Source organism: Ambystoma mexicanum, chromosome 3p (assembly GCF_040938575.1).
Source record: "Ambystoma mexicanum isolate Mex_15411 chromosome 3p, UKY_AmexF1_1, whole genome shotgun sequence".
In the NCBI taxonomy this organism is placed as follows: Eukaryota; Metazoa; Chordata; class Amphibia; order Caudata; family Ambystomatidae; genus Ambystoma; species Ambystoma mexicanum.
In genome coordinates, this window is record NC_090925.1 from 349,314,753 (window position 1) to 349,331,948 (window position 17,196).

Genomic DNA, 17,196 nt, shown 5'->3' on the forward strand with positions numbered 1-17,196 from the left:
TGAGGGGACGTTATGGTTAAATTGCCCTACCAAAAACCTGTGTACTTCATTAAAAAAAAAAAAAAATTCTGCCTCCCCATCATGGTTCTAATTAAAACTGAAAAACCCCTGAAATTCGCCAGTTATGGTAAACTAAGCCCCCATACCTGCCATCACCACTGTGCACTGCTAACACTAACACCCAGAACATGAAAGATGGCTTCACAAATGTTATTGATGACATCAATGACGACATCACATGTTTAGTCCCTTTGTTTTCGTTCCCTGCCACATATATATATATATGTGTACATTCAGTAAAAAATAACTTTGTTAAAGGGATGTTATACTTCACAGTGAAACCAAAAAGCACTGCACATTCCCCCGTTATGGTAAGCTCAGCAACTATAACTCGCAGCATCTACGTGGATTGCTAAGACTAACACCCAGGACACCAAAGCAAACATTCATTTCTGAACCATTCTACCTACAAATATCCATTTATTGAACAAAGAATAACAGGCAGAATGGCTCACAGATCCATGTGTGTTTGGAACTCAAATAACGTATGTAATCCTTAGAAGGTTAGATTTAGAAAAGTAGTTGCTGTTGCAAGTTTATGGCATTTCGTTTATTAATAATGCTTCTCGTCACCACTAGCTCACTTTGTAGTCTCATCTGAAGCACATTGTACTAGTATACAAACAGTAAAATAGCCTTACCAAATCATTGCAAGAGTCCAATACATATTCACACACCATAACAAATAGCTTCCCCATCAGACTCATGCACGCATGCACACAGCACACATACATTATCCAACAGACCAAAGTATGCCTTCTTTTTTTCAACAGACACCAAAGAATGCCTACCAAAAAGCAACTCCGTAGAAAGGAACGCAGAAGTAGAGCAAATAAAAATAAAAGTGCCCAATCTAAGCATCCATCTGTTGTAGAGTTTGTAGAGAATGATGGAAGAAACCAGCTAATACAGTCGGTTAGCAAAACAAAAGAAGCTTCAACTACCGAAACTTTACGTCCTCCATCAAAATGTGTCACAAAACACAAAAATGTTGCCAGAAAATCGGCTACCAGTACAGCTAACAATGCTCCTACTAATCCTGATAGTGTAACAAGAACCCATAGTAAAAAAAGTATTTTATCAAAAATGTTTTGTCACAGAGTCCTTCAGAATCTACTAAGAAAAGGACCGAAATCATCCTCACCCCTTAAAACCTACCGTAGAAAGTTAATCCTACAAACTCTCGTGTACAGTGCAATCCTTCTGAAAAGGAAGTTGTTTATATTAGTGTTATATAGGATGAAAGCACTAACAAAACTAAGTACAAAACTACAAAAGAAACTCAGCAATAAGCGGAATGTGAACAAAAATATATTTTTTAATGTTTGTGGTGGTGAATGGAGTCACACAACAACCACAGAACCATATTTTAATGAAGAAGCATACAAAAAAAATCAAACAAACAAAATTGCCGTCCATGGCAGTGGACAAGGGTATGAGAAAATCAATACTACCATCATGGAACAAGAAACACTGCTTACAAAAGTATCCTCTGTAAACTCAGAATTACCTCTTGATTCAGCAGAACTACACTGTCCAGTATACAAATGGCCATGCACATCATTGTGTGCCATTCCAAACAAAGCTTTCAAATCTTTACGTCAGTTCCTCAATCAGTATGTAAAAGGTAAAGACAAAAGTAAAATGAAAGTGCTGCAAAATATGGATATGTGTCCAGTGCGCAAATATACAGGACTACAAGGACATTCATTAGCCTGCATTTCTGGGCCTATTTGCAAAAGCACCTTCCATGATAACGAAAGTATATCAATACTTCATTCAAGTGTAAGAAATCTAGTGTATAAAATATACTATGCAACAACTCCAGCTTCAGAATTAGGCAATTTAAATAACAATCTTCTGCATGGTACACCCAAATACTTACAAGAAGAAATTCACCGTATTCAGAGAAAGTATTTTGGAAGTGAAAGCCACTTACAAAATGCAATAGTTTTAGCACATAGTAGCAACAATTCTGCACATAGCAACCTTCTATTACACACATACAGAAAAGAAATAGTAAAATTTAAAAGGTCATCGGCTGAAGTACCAAACCATGTGTCTGTGTGTGTGTTGCCGCAGAACCTTTTACAAAAGGAACACAAAAAATGTAGACATAGCATACAAAATAGAAGACAATGAAGACTCTAAATGGTTTGAATTAGCTCTCTACCTTTTAGCAGAAAACAAATATGAACTAACTAAATGCCCAATATGTTGCAGTTACAGTACTACATAATTAGACAATAACCACACTCCTTCACGTGCTATTACAAATAATTTGGAATATTTCCCAGTACCAAATATCCTGCAACAACTCAATTTGTATGAGAGCATAATAATTCAAAGAGTTCACCCATTTCAAGCGATTATACGCCTTCATCCAAAAACAGCAAAATTACCTTCCTCTGAATTGGTGAAAGGCACTATTGCCAAAGTAGTTTATTTGCCATTAGATCTAACGGAAAATGTACACACTCTAGGAGTGCAACATTCAATAGAGCATTCTTTAATAGTCTTGGTAAATGGTGTACCAACAAAGGACAAAAAAATGTGGCAACAACTGGTGGACTTACATAAAGTTAGACAAGCATTGCAATATCTAAAAGACAATAACGAGTACTACAAGGAAATAAATATTGATGAAATCTTAAGGGAAACAACTGAAATAATTGAAGAGCCACCAGAAACTAGACAATTCGAACTTCTGGATCCTACTACAGTATCCACTCTTTTGGACCATTACACAATTCATCCATTGCATTCCAATGAAAGCATAGATGATGCACAAGAAACTTACCAAATGCGACAAACCAAAGGGTCACCAATGTGTATATGGGACAAAAGTATAGAAGCACGTGCTTTTCCACTGCTATTTCCTACTGGCAAATGTGGAAGATACAATGATAGACGCACTCAGATTGGAGCATCAGAATACCGCTCTTTACGAATGTATTCGCAAGATCCCAGATTTAGACAAAATGTGGAATACATATTCCACCTACTCTATGAAAGTGAATTAGCAACACTATGTTACGGAGTTGCACACATTTTGAAATCTGGAACCCACTTTCAAAATATGTCAGCTATGCAGTTAATACAAAAAGTACAAGAAAAAAATGAGGTTTGACAAGCAAGTATAACAAATTTGTTTGCAAACATGCGTGGTACAAAGGAATACTGGTTCCGACGACACGGAGACGTGCGTTGTATGATCAGAAACCTTGGACCACCGACTTGGTTTGTTATGCTAAATTGTGCAGAATATGTATGTGAACATTTACATGAGTTCCTACGCATAGCAAACAGCAACAAAAACAACATAGATATATTAACACCTGGAGAACTTTGCTCTCTAGATCCAGTTAATGTGTCAAGATATTTCCATCATCGTTTCATTGCCATGCTACACTTTATTTGCAATAAAAATGTTCCTCCCCTTGGAGAAGTGCAACACTTCTTTTGGAGGAAAGAATATCAAGCGAGAGGAGCACCACATATTCACAGCTGTTATGGATCAAAGGTGCACCGAAATTTGGTCATGACAGTGATAGCACTGTTTTGCAGTTTATCCAAAAATATGTCACTTGTGAAATCTCTTCACAGCAGACACATAGTGAGCTGCATGGGCAGATTGTACAATTTCAAAGACACAAATGTGGCAAATATTGTCGCTGCAAATACAAAAACAAAGGTAAATACTACACCAAATGCTGCTTTGGTTTCCCTAGACCAGTTACAGGAACAGGTGAAGTAAACAACTTCATGTCTTCAGTTCGATATAGTGTTAAAGGTAAATCACCTAAGAACACGTATTACATAAAAAGAAGGGAAGAATCAAAATAGATCAATGATTACAATGCAATCATTGCCCTCTTGTGGAATGCAAACATAGATGTGCAGTACATTGCAGACAATTCAACTGCTGTTGCACGATATGTTACAGCCTACTTAACAAAAGCAGAAAAAACAGAGCTTCAAGACCTCTGGGATGACCTAGCATCAGACAAAACATTATCACAGCAATTGTACAGCCTAGGCATAAAAATGCTCTCTCATAGAGGATGTGGCGCCTATGAAGCAGCAGATCGTTTACCCGGTACTGCTTTGTATGGTAAATCAGACAAGATAGTATGGCTAAGTCTTGGTCCTGCAAAATCTAGAAAAAGAGTGCTGAAATCATATGAGGACATAGACACAATTGCCAGAAATGATCCCAACAGCCAAGACATTCTAAAAAACAATTTACTGGACACATACTATCCTAGCAGGAGTAGCACTTTGGAAAGCATGTGTCTATACCACATAGCTCAAAACTTTGCATACAAAAATAATGTAAAACACGATTAAAGCAAACGTAGATATAGAGTGATCGATTGTGATGGGAGCTTAGTGAAACTTACCAAATGAAGCTTAATTAATCTTGTAAAATTGTCATTAAAAACTCCTCAATAGAAAGAACTATATTACATGTCTATGTTACAACTTTTCAAACCATGGAGAAAAGAGAAAGACATACTAGAAAACTATGACTGCAATGAAGATGCTTTCAAAGCAAATGAAAGCGCTATCACCGATGTGACCCTTACGCAGTACAAAACAATGTTACACAATGAGCAGCAACAGGAAGAAGAACTTCAGGCCCAACTAGATAAGGACTCTTCCGACAGTAGTCAACCTTCTGTAACAGGACGTCACGAACCACTAGGACTACCACTAATAGCAAATGAGGCTGAAGTAGCTAAGGCAGAAGTAGAAAACACCATGTATCAGTATCAAGAAGATACAGAAGACTTAAATGTACAACAAGCAAAACTTAACAAAGATCAGCGCACCATTTTTGAAGACGTAACAAAACAAATTGTACATGGTGTACAACACGAAAATAAAGAATGTACCTGACAAAATTACAAACCTATACTGCAGTACGTGAGTGGTGAAGGTGGATCAGGAAAAACATTCTTAATCAAAATCATCGGCAAGTTCCTTCAACAATTGACAAACAACAAACTGTCAGCGGTTGTAATGGACCCCACAGGTTTAGCTGCCTACAACATAGGCGGTGTCACTTTACACCCATTACTACTGCTTCCAGTAGAGCATCAAAATAAATTAGACTATTACAAACTTTCTGCAGAAGCTGCAATGGAATTATGCAGAATATTAAAACAAATGAAAATGCTACTAATAGATGAAGTGAGCATGGTCTCCAACCTAATGTTGGCTTTGATTCACCTCAGATTACAAGAAGTACTTAAAAGTAACAACGAAGAAGTCTTTGCAGGGAAACACATAGTTTTCGGAGATCTTCTACAATTGACACCAGTGAAAGGTGAACCTATTTTTAAAACCTTAGGCCACAAACTCTGCCGGAGAACTGTCGGTAGCATATGTAATGTCAACCTTTGGCAACATTCCCAATACAGAATTAACTGAGAACATGTGGCAATCTGCAGAACTCACTTATGCCAACATCTTAAAAAGTATTAGAGTTGGTTTACTATCGTAAGAAGCACAAGTTGTATTGAAAAACCTGCACATTCATGCACTTTATGGCGATAATGCATGTGCAACTGATGTTATGGACCAAACAGGGCACAAAAATGTCAATTGTATGGCCTTAATGCCAACTCTTGCAAGCTGTTTCAAATTCAATGAAACAATGTTAAATAAAGAAATGCAACCAATAATGGAAATTAGCGCCATAGACAAACTAGACATACATGTTATGACAGTATCCATGTGTGAGCAAGCCACAACAAGACTAAATAGTTAAAATTCAATCTCCAACACAGCTGGGTTGGAAAAAATATTAAAATTATGCTTAAATTGTAGGGTAATACATAAACGTAACCTTGACGTCGAGCAAGGGCTAGTTAATGGAGCACTAGGTACAGTTGTTGGCTTTCAATCATACCCACATGACAGCAACATTCAGTTTGTCAATATTCGCTTTGATAAAGTTTCAGAAGTGAAAAGGATAGGGCGCTCAATTACTCGAGTGAGGGGCGGAGATAGGAAAAGGGAAAAAGGGAGAGGAGGAGAGAACAGAGAGTAACCAGTCAAAAAGAGTGGAGAAGCAAGAGAGGAGAGCGAATACAATTTCAGAAGTCAGTAGTAACACATAATGTTGGAAGCCAGGATACAAGATGAAGATGGGGACCACACTGGGGACTGTGGAGTGTTGCCCTCAAGTTGAGTAAACCACTGACAACGGCAGCTGTTGCCTGGATACGGGCTCACCGGGAGTCCGAGAGTACCTGGAGGGGCAGAGAAGCACTGGAATGGCGGAAATCTGCACTATGTTAAAGAAGGGAAGAGAGACACAGGAATGAGGGATGTACTGATACTGGGAACTGGGAAGGGATGACAACTAGCGTACCAAAAGCAGGGGAAGTCTCTAAATTTCCAAAACAGGGCTCAGTTTTTGGGAAACAGCAGAGTGAGTCATGGGGAAAGGAAGGAGAATCTGGATAGAGAGGGAAAGAGTATAAGAAGTAGCAATAGTTGTAAGCAAAACGGGATGCATTGATACAGTAACCTTAGACGGACTTACGGAGCGTAGCTGCATAAAGAGTAACAACGCAACTTGGCTCTGGCAGAGGCTGCTGATAAACTCCTGCCCACGTAGGGGGAGGAGCCGAACCCATAGGGCTTGCAGCGAACAATGCAACAGTACTCTGAGTTTGTGCCACAGTGTTGGAGGAAAAGCAACAGCGCACACCCAAGCTCTTCCATCTGTCCCAAACAGACCACCCTCTACCCCGTGGCATGACAGGCTGTCCTAGTGGCGTTGTGTCAAATTAAAAAGGCTTATACTAAGAAACCTTTTGCCAAACCTCCCAGTTAATACAAAAAAGGGGTGTGGCATACTTTACAATAAAAGAAAGAAGTCAGAAAGAAGAAGAAATATGTCAGAAAGCGGCAGCTTGGGTTTCCCTTCCCCACCTTTTGAGCATAGGGAAAGGTGGGATCTTGGAGCACAGTACAATCTTGGGCTTCTCCAGCATGAGACAAAAGTTCTAATGGCTGCTCTCCAGACCGTTGATGGCCAAGTCTTGTTTCCTTGAAAGTTTCTTGCCTCCGAGGAACTGACGTATTCAAATAACAAAACAAACAAACAGTCTCTTTTCCATGGGCTTTGGGTGACGACTTTCTTTTTTTTAAATACATTTTATTAGCATTTCTTATACATCACACATTAAATTGAACCCTACTCTCCCTGCCGAATTGTCCCTAGTTCCCTTCCCTCACCCTTTCCCCGCTCCTTGTCTCTGCGTGTGTCAAATGTCAATGAATGCCCAAGATTCGAAGATGCTTAGGGCAGTACCGAATTTTATAATCATTTTGCAAAAATGTTAGTACGTCCGCCCAATCATATGAACATTTTGACTGGTCTCCTTGGATACTGTAAGTGATCCATTCAAAGGTCGACAAAGTTACAGACTTTGGAGATCCATTCGGCAACATGCAGAGAGTCTTTAGATTTCCATTTCTGAGCGATTCCTAATAAAGCTGCCAGTTGCAATATTACATAAGTCTTAAATTTTTGTTTCAAGCTTTTTTTCATTTTTGATTCAAGTATCAACAAAAGAGTAGACTTAAGAGAGCTTGGCTTCAATGCACCAAATATTTGTGCCATCCTATCATCGATATCTGCCCAATATCCCCTCAATTTTGGACAGCTCCACCAAATATGTCCCCATTCCCTCACCGACCCACACTGCCTCCAGCACTGCAAAGGTATGATTGGTTTTATTTTAAGCAGATGGGCCGGCGTGTAGTGCCATTGAACCAGCAGCTTATGCCAAAATACCCTCACTTGTGATGAACGGGTGAGTTTGGGAAAGTCTGACCAAAGTCCCTCCCATTCTGCTTGATTTAAACTTTTTCCCAGAGTGCGTTGCCATTGAGCAATATAGCACAGAGGGGTAGCGGGAGAGACCTCTGCCATAATTTTATATATGTTTGAGATTAGAGCTTTATTCCCCGGATTGGAACAGGCAAATGTTTCAAAACCAGCGAGCTCTCTAGTTGCTACCTGTTTATTGAGAGGGGCCAAAATCCAGTGCCGGACCTGGAAATACTGGAAGCGGGCATGTTCATTCATTCCCTTGAAACATGTCTCACAATTTCATGCAGCCCACCTCCTTCCACTTGCTAAACGCCCAGGGTTCTTGAGCCGAAGTAAATTGTGGGTTGACAAATAACAGTGTTTTTGGTGAAGGGAATATTGTGAATTGGTAATTTTTGGCTGCAATGTCCCATACCTATTCGACTAAGCTTGTGGTCATAAGTGTTAAGGGTGTGATGCCTTTTAGGGAGCAATAGGTTATCTCCTATTTGGGGACCACCAATCGCCTGGTCCATTTGCACCCACCTTTTCTCAGACTCCTTTACCCAAAAATCCTTTACTATTCGAAGTTGTGTGGCTTGAAAGAATTTTGTCAAATTCGGGAGACCTAATCCTCCCTTATTCATACGTGTAGTTAAAACCTCATAAACTACCCACAGAGTTTTGTTCTTCCAAATAAATGTTGATATTAATCCCTGGATCATTTTAAAAACGTTGGTTGGAATGCGAATTGGGAGAGCCTAAAAGAAATAAAGCAGTTTAGGAAGGATTACCATTTTTATCATATTGATATGACCTAACCAAGATATCATTATCGGGCCTCATTTACTCAATTAACACGCTATTTCTTTCATCAGTGGTGGATAGTTAGCTTTGTATATGCCAATATTTCTGGAATTATCACACCTAAAAGTTTAATGCTAGTGCCCAGCCGAATCTTGTTTGCGTACGGAGTACTTTTGCTTCTGCCTTTGAAAGGTAGAGATTTAAAATTTTGGATTTAGTGTGGTTGATTTTTAAAACCGCTACCAAACCATAATCCCAAAATTCATGTTCAATTGAGGTAAGAGTTTTTCCTGCATCTGTGATACACAACAACATATTGTCTGCGTAGGCCATAATTTTATGCGGAATCCCACTGAATATAATCCTGGATATGTCTTTAGCTTGACAAACCTGCACCAAGAACTGCTCAAGACAGATGGCATAAAGCAACAGTGACATCAGGCATCCCTGTTTGGTCCCTCTCTGAAGTATAATCAGGCGGAAAGTTGGCCATTAATCGATAGACGGGCTATTGGTGATTTATAGTTTACTTTTATTTTCTCTATAAAATTCAGGCTGAAGCACATCTTTGTTAATGTTAAAAAGGGAAAGCCCCACTCCACTCGATCGAATGCCTTTTTGGCATCGAGGGAGAGTAGGACCGCCCGAGTGCCCATTTTCCCTACTTTTTCCAAAATATGAGAAGTCCTTCTGATGTTATCATGGGCCTGCCTGTGCTCAATAAAACCGTATTGATCTGAGTGTATGATAGCTGGATGCAATCTCTCGAGCCTATTAGCCAATATCTTGGAATAGATTTTTGTGTCAATGCTTATAAGGGCTATTGGGCAGTAGGAACCACATCTCCCAGGGTCTTTCCCAGATTTTCATAAGAGAATTATTTTTTGCCTCTTCCATTGAGGCGGACATTTACCCTGACTTTGCAAATTAATTGTATTGATTTACTAATTTCGGGATCAATATCCTTCGGTAAGTGTTATAAAACTGGGCGGTGTAGCTTTCTGGGACTGGGGATTTATTGGCGGGAGGGAGTTTACAACCCTAAATACTTCTTCCTGGCTGTTATCCCCTTCTTAGCTTTCCCGATCCTCCGGTGTTATATGGGGAAGAGTGATTTCTTGTTAGCATGCCCCTGATTTTCTGCCCAATTTAGATCAGAGTAGAAAGCGCAAAATTGAGAGATCATTTGTGATATTTCAGTAACTGATTCACCTGACAGGGTTTGAATGGATTGAATAGGTTCAGAAGCTATTCTTTGGCACAATTGTCTAGCTAGCAGACGGCCTGCCTTGTTAGCTTTCACATAATATTTTTGTCTGAGGTATAATAAATTATTTTTTTGATTGTCTTGCTTGGAGTAAGTTTAATTTACCAGCCACCATTATATAAGCTTTTTGGATCGAGGGACCGGTATTTGTTTCCATTTTCCCCATTATTTGTTTTAACTCCTCCTCCAATTCTAACTCTAAGGCTATTTTTTGTTTACGCCTGTAAGCTGCTTCAGCTATAAATACCCTACGAAGCGTTGCTTTAAATGCATCCCTCATTACATTTGCTGAGGTGTGCTGGAGCGAGTTAAAATAAAAGAATTCTATAATCTTGCCTTCTATTTTATTTACAGCTACAGTGTCCCCCAAGAGTTCTGATGGGAAACGCTAGGTCCAAACCATCTGAATTACCCCAACTAAGTGCAGATCTATGATAAGGGGGGCACGTTCTGAGAGTGAGATCGGAAGGTAAGAGACTTGTGTGACAAACCCCAATAGTGGTATTGAAACCCAGATATAGTTTATTCGATAAAAGGTCCAGTGAACATGTGAATAAAACATGTATCTGCTATCCTGCCTTTTCAATGCAGGCCATACATCTACCAAAGTTAAGTTTGCAAATTTTTGTTTTAAAAACTTTGATGGCCCAAATTGCTGGGACTAAGTGGATGTACTGTGTTCTCGGGTCGGATCGCAAGCTATATTCGAATCTCCCATGAGAATGATATCTCCCTCCCCGAAGGCCTCTAATAAAGTGAGGGTTGATATTAAAAACCCTTCCTGACCCATATTAGGAGCATAAATTGAAGGCACTATTACCTTCCTAAGGCCTACAGCCATTACCATGAACATATACCGACCCGCTTTGTGTATCTTAGTGCGAACCCCCTTGATGTGTGACGCTGATCTAATCACTATCAGCACCCCAGCGACCTTGCCTTCAGCGTTTGCCGGTTTTACCAACGGATATCATCGGAGACAAAGCTTATTTCTATCTGCCAAATGTATGTGTCTCTTGGAGCGCCACCAAGTCAGGTTGGTGATGCCCCAAGAAAGCTTCTATCTATGCTTTGCCGGGACATTCAGGCCCCGCAGGTTAAGCGATAAGCACTTGAATGGAAATCAGTTAAAAAACAGCAGCATACCCCCAAACTAAAAAACAATAGAACTCGGCATTCTTGAAAGTCCCATGCATATACCATACAGTAGACTCCCTTCCACCACCCCGTCGTGAGTTTCCCCATTCTTAAACCTTCTCCTCCTCCCCCGACTAACCCAACTAGATCCCTAAACAAAGTCCCCTTCACGGTTACCAACATATTCTCCAACATTGGATCTTTCATAGATACAGATGCTTGAATATTTCCCTTTGTCAAACTGGGAATCCTGGGTGATTTAAATAATTATTAAAAATATAATGTATATATAGGAACAGAATGTAGATTGCCCATTATGGCCTATGAGCCATTCAATTGTGCAGCCCCTCCACCTCACTTTGGTCCTTCATGTCCCTGACCAGTGAGGTGGCAGGGTTTAAGCTCTGCCCCAGGCAGCCATCTTCAGATTTTTCACCGCAGTCTAACAGGCTAGAGGGAATCCTCGGCTCTCTGAGCTTTCGTTTTCTCTTCACTGTTAGCTTTAATATTTTTTCTCAAGACCATCTCTATCTTGATCTACTGATCAAGCTCTTCCTACACAGTGTTCCTGGGCTCAGAAAACACTTGTTTACACTCGAAATTCGTTGAGTGAATCTTCTCTTCACACCATGTCAGAGGAGCCAACTGTCAAAAAACCTTCCCTTTTCAGGGACTGTGTTAGATGCCAGAAAAAGCTTGTCTACATGAAGGACCCTCATGAGCAGTGCATATACTGCCTCTATCCACATGACATTCACAAATTTGATATTTGTAAGGCTTTCTACTAAAACTCTCCAGGAGAGACATAGAAGACTCCTCCTACATTTGGAATCAAGAGGACACTCTTCTGATGAAGAATTGGCTAAAACCGCTCCTGTACTGTCAATTAAATCTTCAGAGAGGCAAACTTCAAAAAGAAGGGCCTCCTCTGTGGAAAAAAGCTCTTCTCCTTCACATAAGAGCAAGAGAAAGGTGGAATCCCTCGGTTCTGGAGACCAAAAGAAAAAGCAAACTGACGAGAATACCTCCTCCAAAGGTAAGGAGATGTTTTCAACTATTCTGAGGGTGGGGGGGAAATTGTCATCGAAAAAACCGTCTACAAACAGCACTAGCGATAAAGGCCCGTTGAAGAGCAAGACATCAACGAAGCCTAAGACATCAACGACGACGCTCCAAACCTCGTCGTCTACGACCAGGGGAGTTGCTAGGTCTGGAAAAGACCCGCGGCTAAGCTGATGTCGGACTGTTGGGACTGGGGGCTAGCTAGTCTTTTGGCTGTAGCTCCTGAGATTCTATCCAGGGCTACAACCAAAAGATCAGGGGCTGTAGCCCCCTTACGCCCCCCTAGCAACGCCCCTGTCTACGACTAAGTCATCATTGTCGAAATCCTCCAAAACTAAGCAATTGTCAACAAAGGAATCTCACCACTCATCAAAGAAAATCTTGTCGACGGAGAAAGTGCATCACCGTCCACAAAGCCATCCTCGTCCACAAAATCCTCGTCAACAACACCCTCGTCTACGACAGCATCCTCGTTGACGACAACGTTGTTGACGAAACCGGCAACTAAATCACTGTCGACGAAAACACTGTTGACGACAATTAATCCCTTGTCAACAGAGAGGAATAAATCCAAGACACCGTCCACGGATACTTCAGGCACACCATCCAAGGAAAGCGAGTCGTTCAAACCAATGGACATAGACCTTCACACCCCAGAAACCCTAAATCTAGCAATAGGAGCTCAACTGTCTCCCTTAAGAGAGATGGCAGAACTTCCGGACGTCATCCTACAGGAGGATTTTTCGGATTCCAAACTCATTTCTGAACAACCGATCCTCACTCCCAAAGAGAACAGTCCTCCCTAGCATCCCTCCACAGAGGAACCCGCAGACCCATATGATCCAGAACTCATGCTTTCTATGCAGAGGATCATTGACGTATTTAATAGACGTCAAAAACAAAAGCATCAATCTTCTACACCGATTGAAAGATATCCTCTGTGGCAGGTTTCACCACCCCTTAACTCTCCAAGCAGCTCTCCTAACAGGAGCAGCCCTCGTAAGAGGGCACGCTCATCGGAACCTTCCGCAGGTCCAAGAGCAGGACGCTCAGTGCTTCGCCGACAAGCGTCTCCCGCTCTAGATCATTACCTGTACCAAGAACGAGGGACCCCACAAGACCACTCACAAAGGACCCCACGATAGTGTCATCCACCTCATCCGTCTCCGACTGGCAAGAGGATCCTTTCAGGGAGTTTTCAGACCCTGAAGAAGGGGAGATTACCCATAAGCCAGACACGCAAAGCGAGTGGGACGATTACACTGTAGAGAAGCCTAAGAAGAAGGACTACCACGGAGACACTTCACCGCCTGACGATCTGGTGTCTTTCCATACCATATTTGGTAAGGCGGCAGATCTCTTTAATTTGCAAGTTGCATCAGAGGAGAAAAAATCAGTCCTCTATGAGCATAGAGCCAAACGTAGATGAACAGTCTCTATGATTCCTCTTTTGGATACGATATGGAACACTAGAGCGAAGATTTTGGCTACCCGATTGTCCACACCGGCACTCATCTCAAGACCGGAGAAAAAGTATAAGGCACCGGACACGGCACCATTATGCCTAAAACGGCATACCAAACCGGATTCAGTCATGACGGTTGCAGCTAGAAAAAGGTTGGCTAAGCCGTCATCACCCCTTTCAGCTCCACCTGACAAAGAAGGGCGTAAGTTGGAAGCCATGGGCAGGAAGGTATCATCGTCACCCTCTCTTACCATTAGGGCGGGAAATGCTCTTGCCATGATTGCACGGCCAGACCGTGAGCTGTGGCACTGCATGTCCAAATTGACCAAGCACTTGCCTACGGAACTGCAGGAGGAAGCCAAAGCAATCATATCGGATGGTCAGGCTACCTCCGACCATATGATCGATGAGGCGGTGGTTTTGATTGTCCTACATGGTAGGATGGGGAAAAGGTGTTGAAAGAAGGGGGATACCACGTCTCACCCGTCTGTGTCCCACTCCCAGAGGACCCCCCATCCAGGGGATCCTTCCTCAATGGTCCACCCCCAGGAACTGGATCCAATAGCAATGGCTGTATCCTGGCCACCTGGATGACAGATCACCGGGGACTAGCTAGGGAGACACCATCAGGTTTCTCACAGATACCATCTCAAAGGGCCTCATTACAAGTTTGCCAGTCCAGGAACTACGGTACCGGTAAGCTTGCTTGTACTGTAGTTTCCGGACCGGCAAATTACAAGTTCTGCTCGTGGGTGCCTTTTCTCCCACCAGGTCTGACCTGGCGGGCAGAACGGCACCCGCGAGCAGAGCATGTCGGATGCACCGGCACCATTCTGAATGGTGTCGGTACATCCAACCTCCCCATTCCCATTGAGCCCTATGGGGCTCAAACGGGAATGTGCAGCATTCCATTCCGGCGCCCGCAAATGGGCAATTACCGGGTCCGGCAGGGTTGTAATGACCCGGTTATTGTCCATTTGCAGGCGCCGGAAAAAATGGCAAGTTTGGCAGCAGCCCGCCGGTTTTACCGGCAAGGGTACCGCCAAACTTGTAATGAGGCCCAAAGACTCCAATTTATTGGAGCAGTCGTGGATGCTTCCTCGAGCAAAGCCTCGCCACCCAAGGTGAGAGCTCAACATATTCTGCAGATGGTCACCAAATTCCAGAGTGCCCAGCATCTTCCGGCCTTTGATTTTTTTGAGGTTGCTCAGTCACATGGCATCCTGCATTTTTCTGGTGCCAGGGGCTCGCATCAGAATGAGATCCCTTCAATGGACTCTCAGGACTCAATGGTCCCAAATCTCAGGCAGAATGTCAGACCACCTGAATGTTCCAGGCAGAGTGTCTCAGTACCTTCAGTGGTGGGTTTTCAAATACAACATTCTGAAGGGAGAATCTTTTTGGCAGCCATGGCTGGAGATAACTGTAGTGACAGACGCCTCACTCGTGGGGTGGGGAGCTCGCACCAACGACCTGACAATCAGCAGCCGTTGGTCTCCTTCGGAGTCAAAACTACACATAAACCTTTTGGAGCTGAGGACAATCAAACTAGCGCTGAAGGCCTTCCTGCCCTCTGTATGGGGAAAGCATGTCCTGATAATGATGGACAACACAGTGGCCATGTAGTACCTCAACAAAAGAGGAGGTGTAGGATAACTACCCCTGTTCATAGAGGCAATGCAGCTCTGGTCTGGGCAATTCAAGAGGGAATCTCCCTATCGGCAGTTCAACTAGCTGGAGAGCAGAACACTGGGGTGTACGCTCTGAGCAGGCAGAGCACCATCTCCCACGATTGGGAACTAGCTCAGAAAGTCCTTCAAGAGATATTAAGTGTGAACTGTTTGGCTCCATGGAATTTCTCCCAAAAGGAGCTCTAGGGAGCGCATTTGTAGTGAGCTGGAAATTTCCACTCCTATATGCATTTTCTCAAGTTCCTGTTATTCCTCATGCTATCAGGAGGTTGAGAATTGCCCCGGATTGACCCATTAGGCGGTGGTACCCAGACATTCTGGACATATCCAGTGCTTTGAAACATATTGTGTATAGGTGCTATATAAATAAACTATCATATCATATCCATCTGCCCTCCAATGCATCTTCCACAAAGAGAGGACCTTCTCTCACGAGAGGAGGGTCGTGTTCTCCATCCAGAGGTCAAGACTCTCAACCTTCATGCATGGTTTCTGAGAGGTTGAGATAAAAGAATTGGGACCACCCGGATGACGTAATGGAGATCTTGCTTTTCGACCAGAAGGCCAGCAACAAAATCTTTGTACCGCTGCCATTGGAACAAGTTCAGCAGCTAGGGCAGGGATAACAAAGTGGATCCCTTTCTATGTGACACACCCATTGCGCTTTCTTTTTTGTTACATTTGGCGAATCTGAGGCTCCAGATTGGAACAATTAAAGGTTTCCTGGTGGTGTTATCTATTTTCAAGCGCTCTTCAGAGGAGGATTCATATTTTAAAATCCCTCTGATTGTTCAATTCCTAAAGAGGCTTACTAATGTATTTCCAACAGTTCTATTTAAAGTTCCTGTATGGGATCTTAACCTGGTGTTAACATTTCTAAAATGCATTTCTTTTGAGCCTATACACTCATGCCGATTAAGACTGTTAACCTTGAAAACTGTTTTGCTAATCGCAATAATGTCAGCCCGCAAGGTAAGCGAGTTGCAGCACTTTTCTGTAAACCCCCACATACGGTTTTCTATAAAGACAAGGTTGTTCGCAGAGTGAAACCTTCTTTTCTACCAAAAGTAGTTCCCGAATTCCACTTGTTGCAAAAGATACATTTGCCAATGTTCTATCCACCTCCTCATCCTGGAAAGGAGGAGGAAAGATTAGATAGGCTGGATCCAAAAAGGGCTCTCAGCTTTTATATATCAATAATGGCTAAATTACGCCAAAATGACCAAGTATTCATTGGCTATAGAAGCCCTAAATTGGGTTTAGCTGTTACAAAACAGCCCCTATCCAGGTGGATCATCATGGCTATTGGGAAATGTTACAGATTAGCGAGCAAAGACCCGCCGGAAGGTTCAAGAGCACATTCCACAAGGTGCATGGCAACCTCTGCTGCTCTTCAGAGAGATGTCCAAATCAAAAACATTTGTTCAGCGGCCACTTGGTCGTCATTCACACATTTGTGAAACAGTAGTGACTGGATTCATCTTCCAGTCAGGAAGGACAATTTGCAAAAGCGGGCCTTCATTCAGTCCATGACAACAGTTAAAACCAAATATAATTTGTACTCCCGCCACCAAATTCTTACTGCTTTGGGAATCTACAACAAAATTCCAAAGCAGCTGAAGCTGGAACTATAATTATCATAAAATTACAAATACGTGGGAGGAACATTGAATCGAAAGAACGTTACTTGTTCTTCTGTGGCCTATCATTTTAAATACCAAAATATTCAACATTTCGATGTTACTGTAGCCCAGGTTTTTCTGTATCTGGAATAGTCGAAATCATAATCTCTCATTTTGTGTATAGTGCTTCATACCTCGTTCCTGCTTCCTCTAACTGCTGTAACAATGGGTGTTATCGCTATCAAATGTAA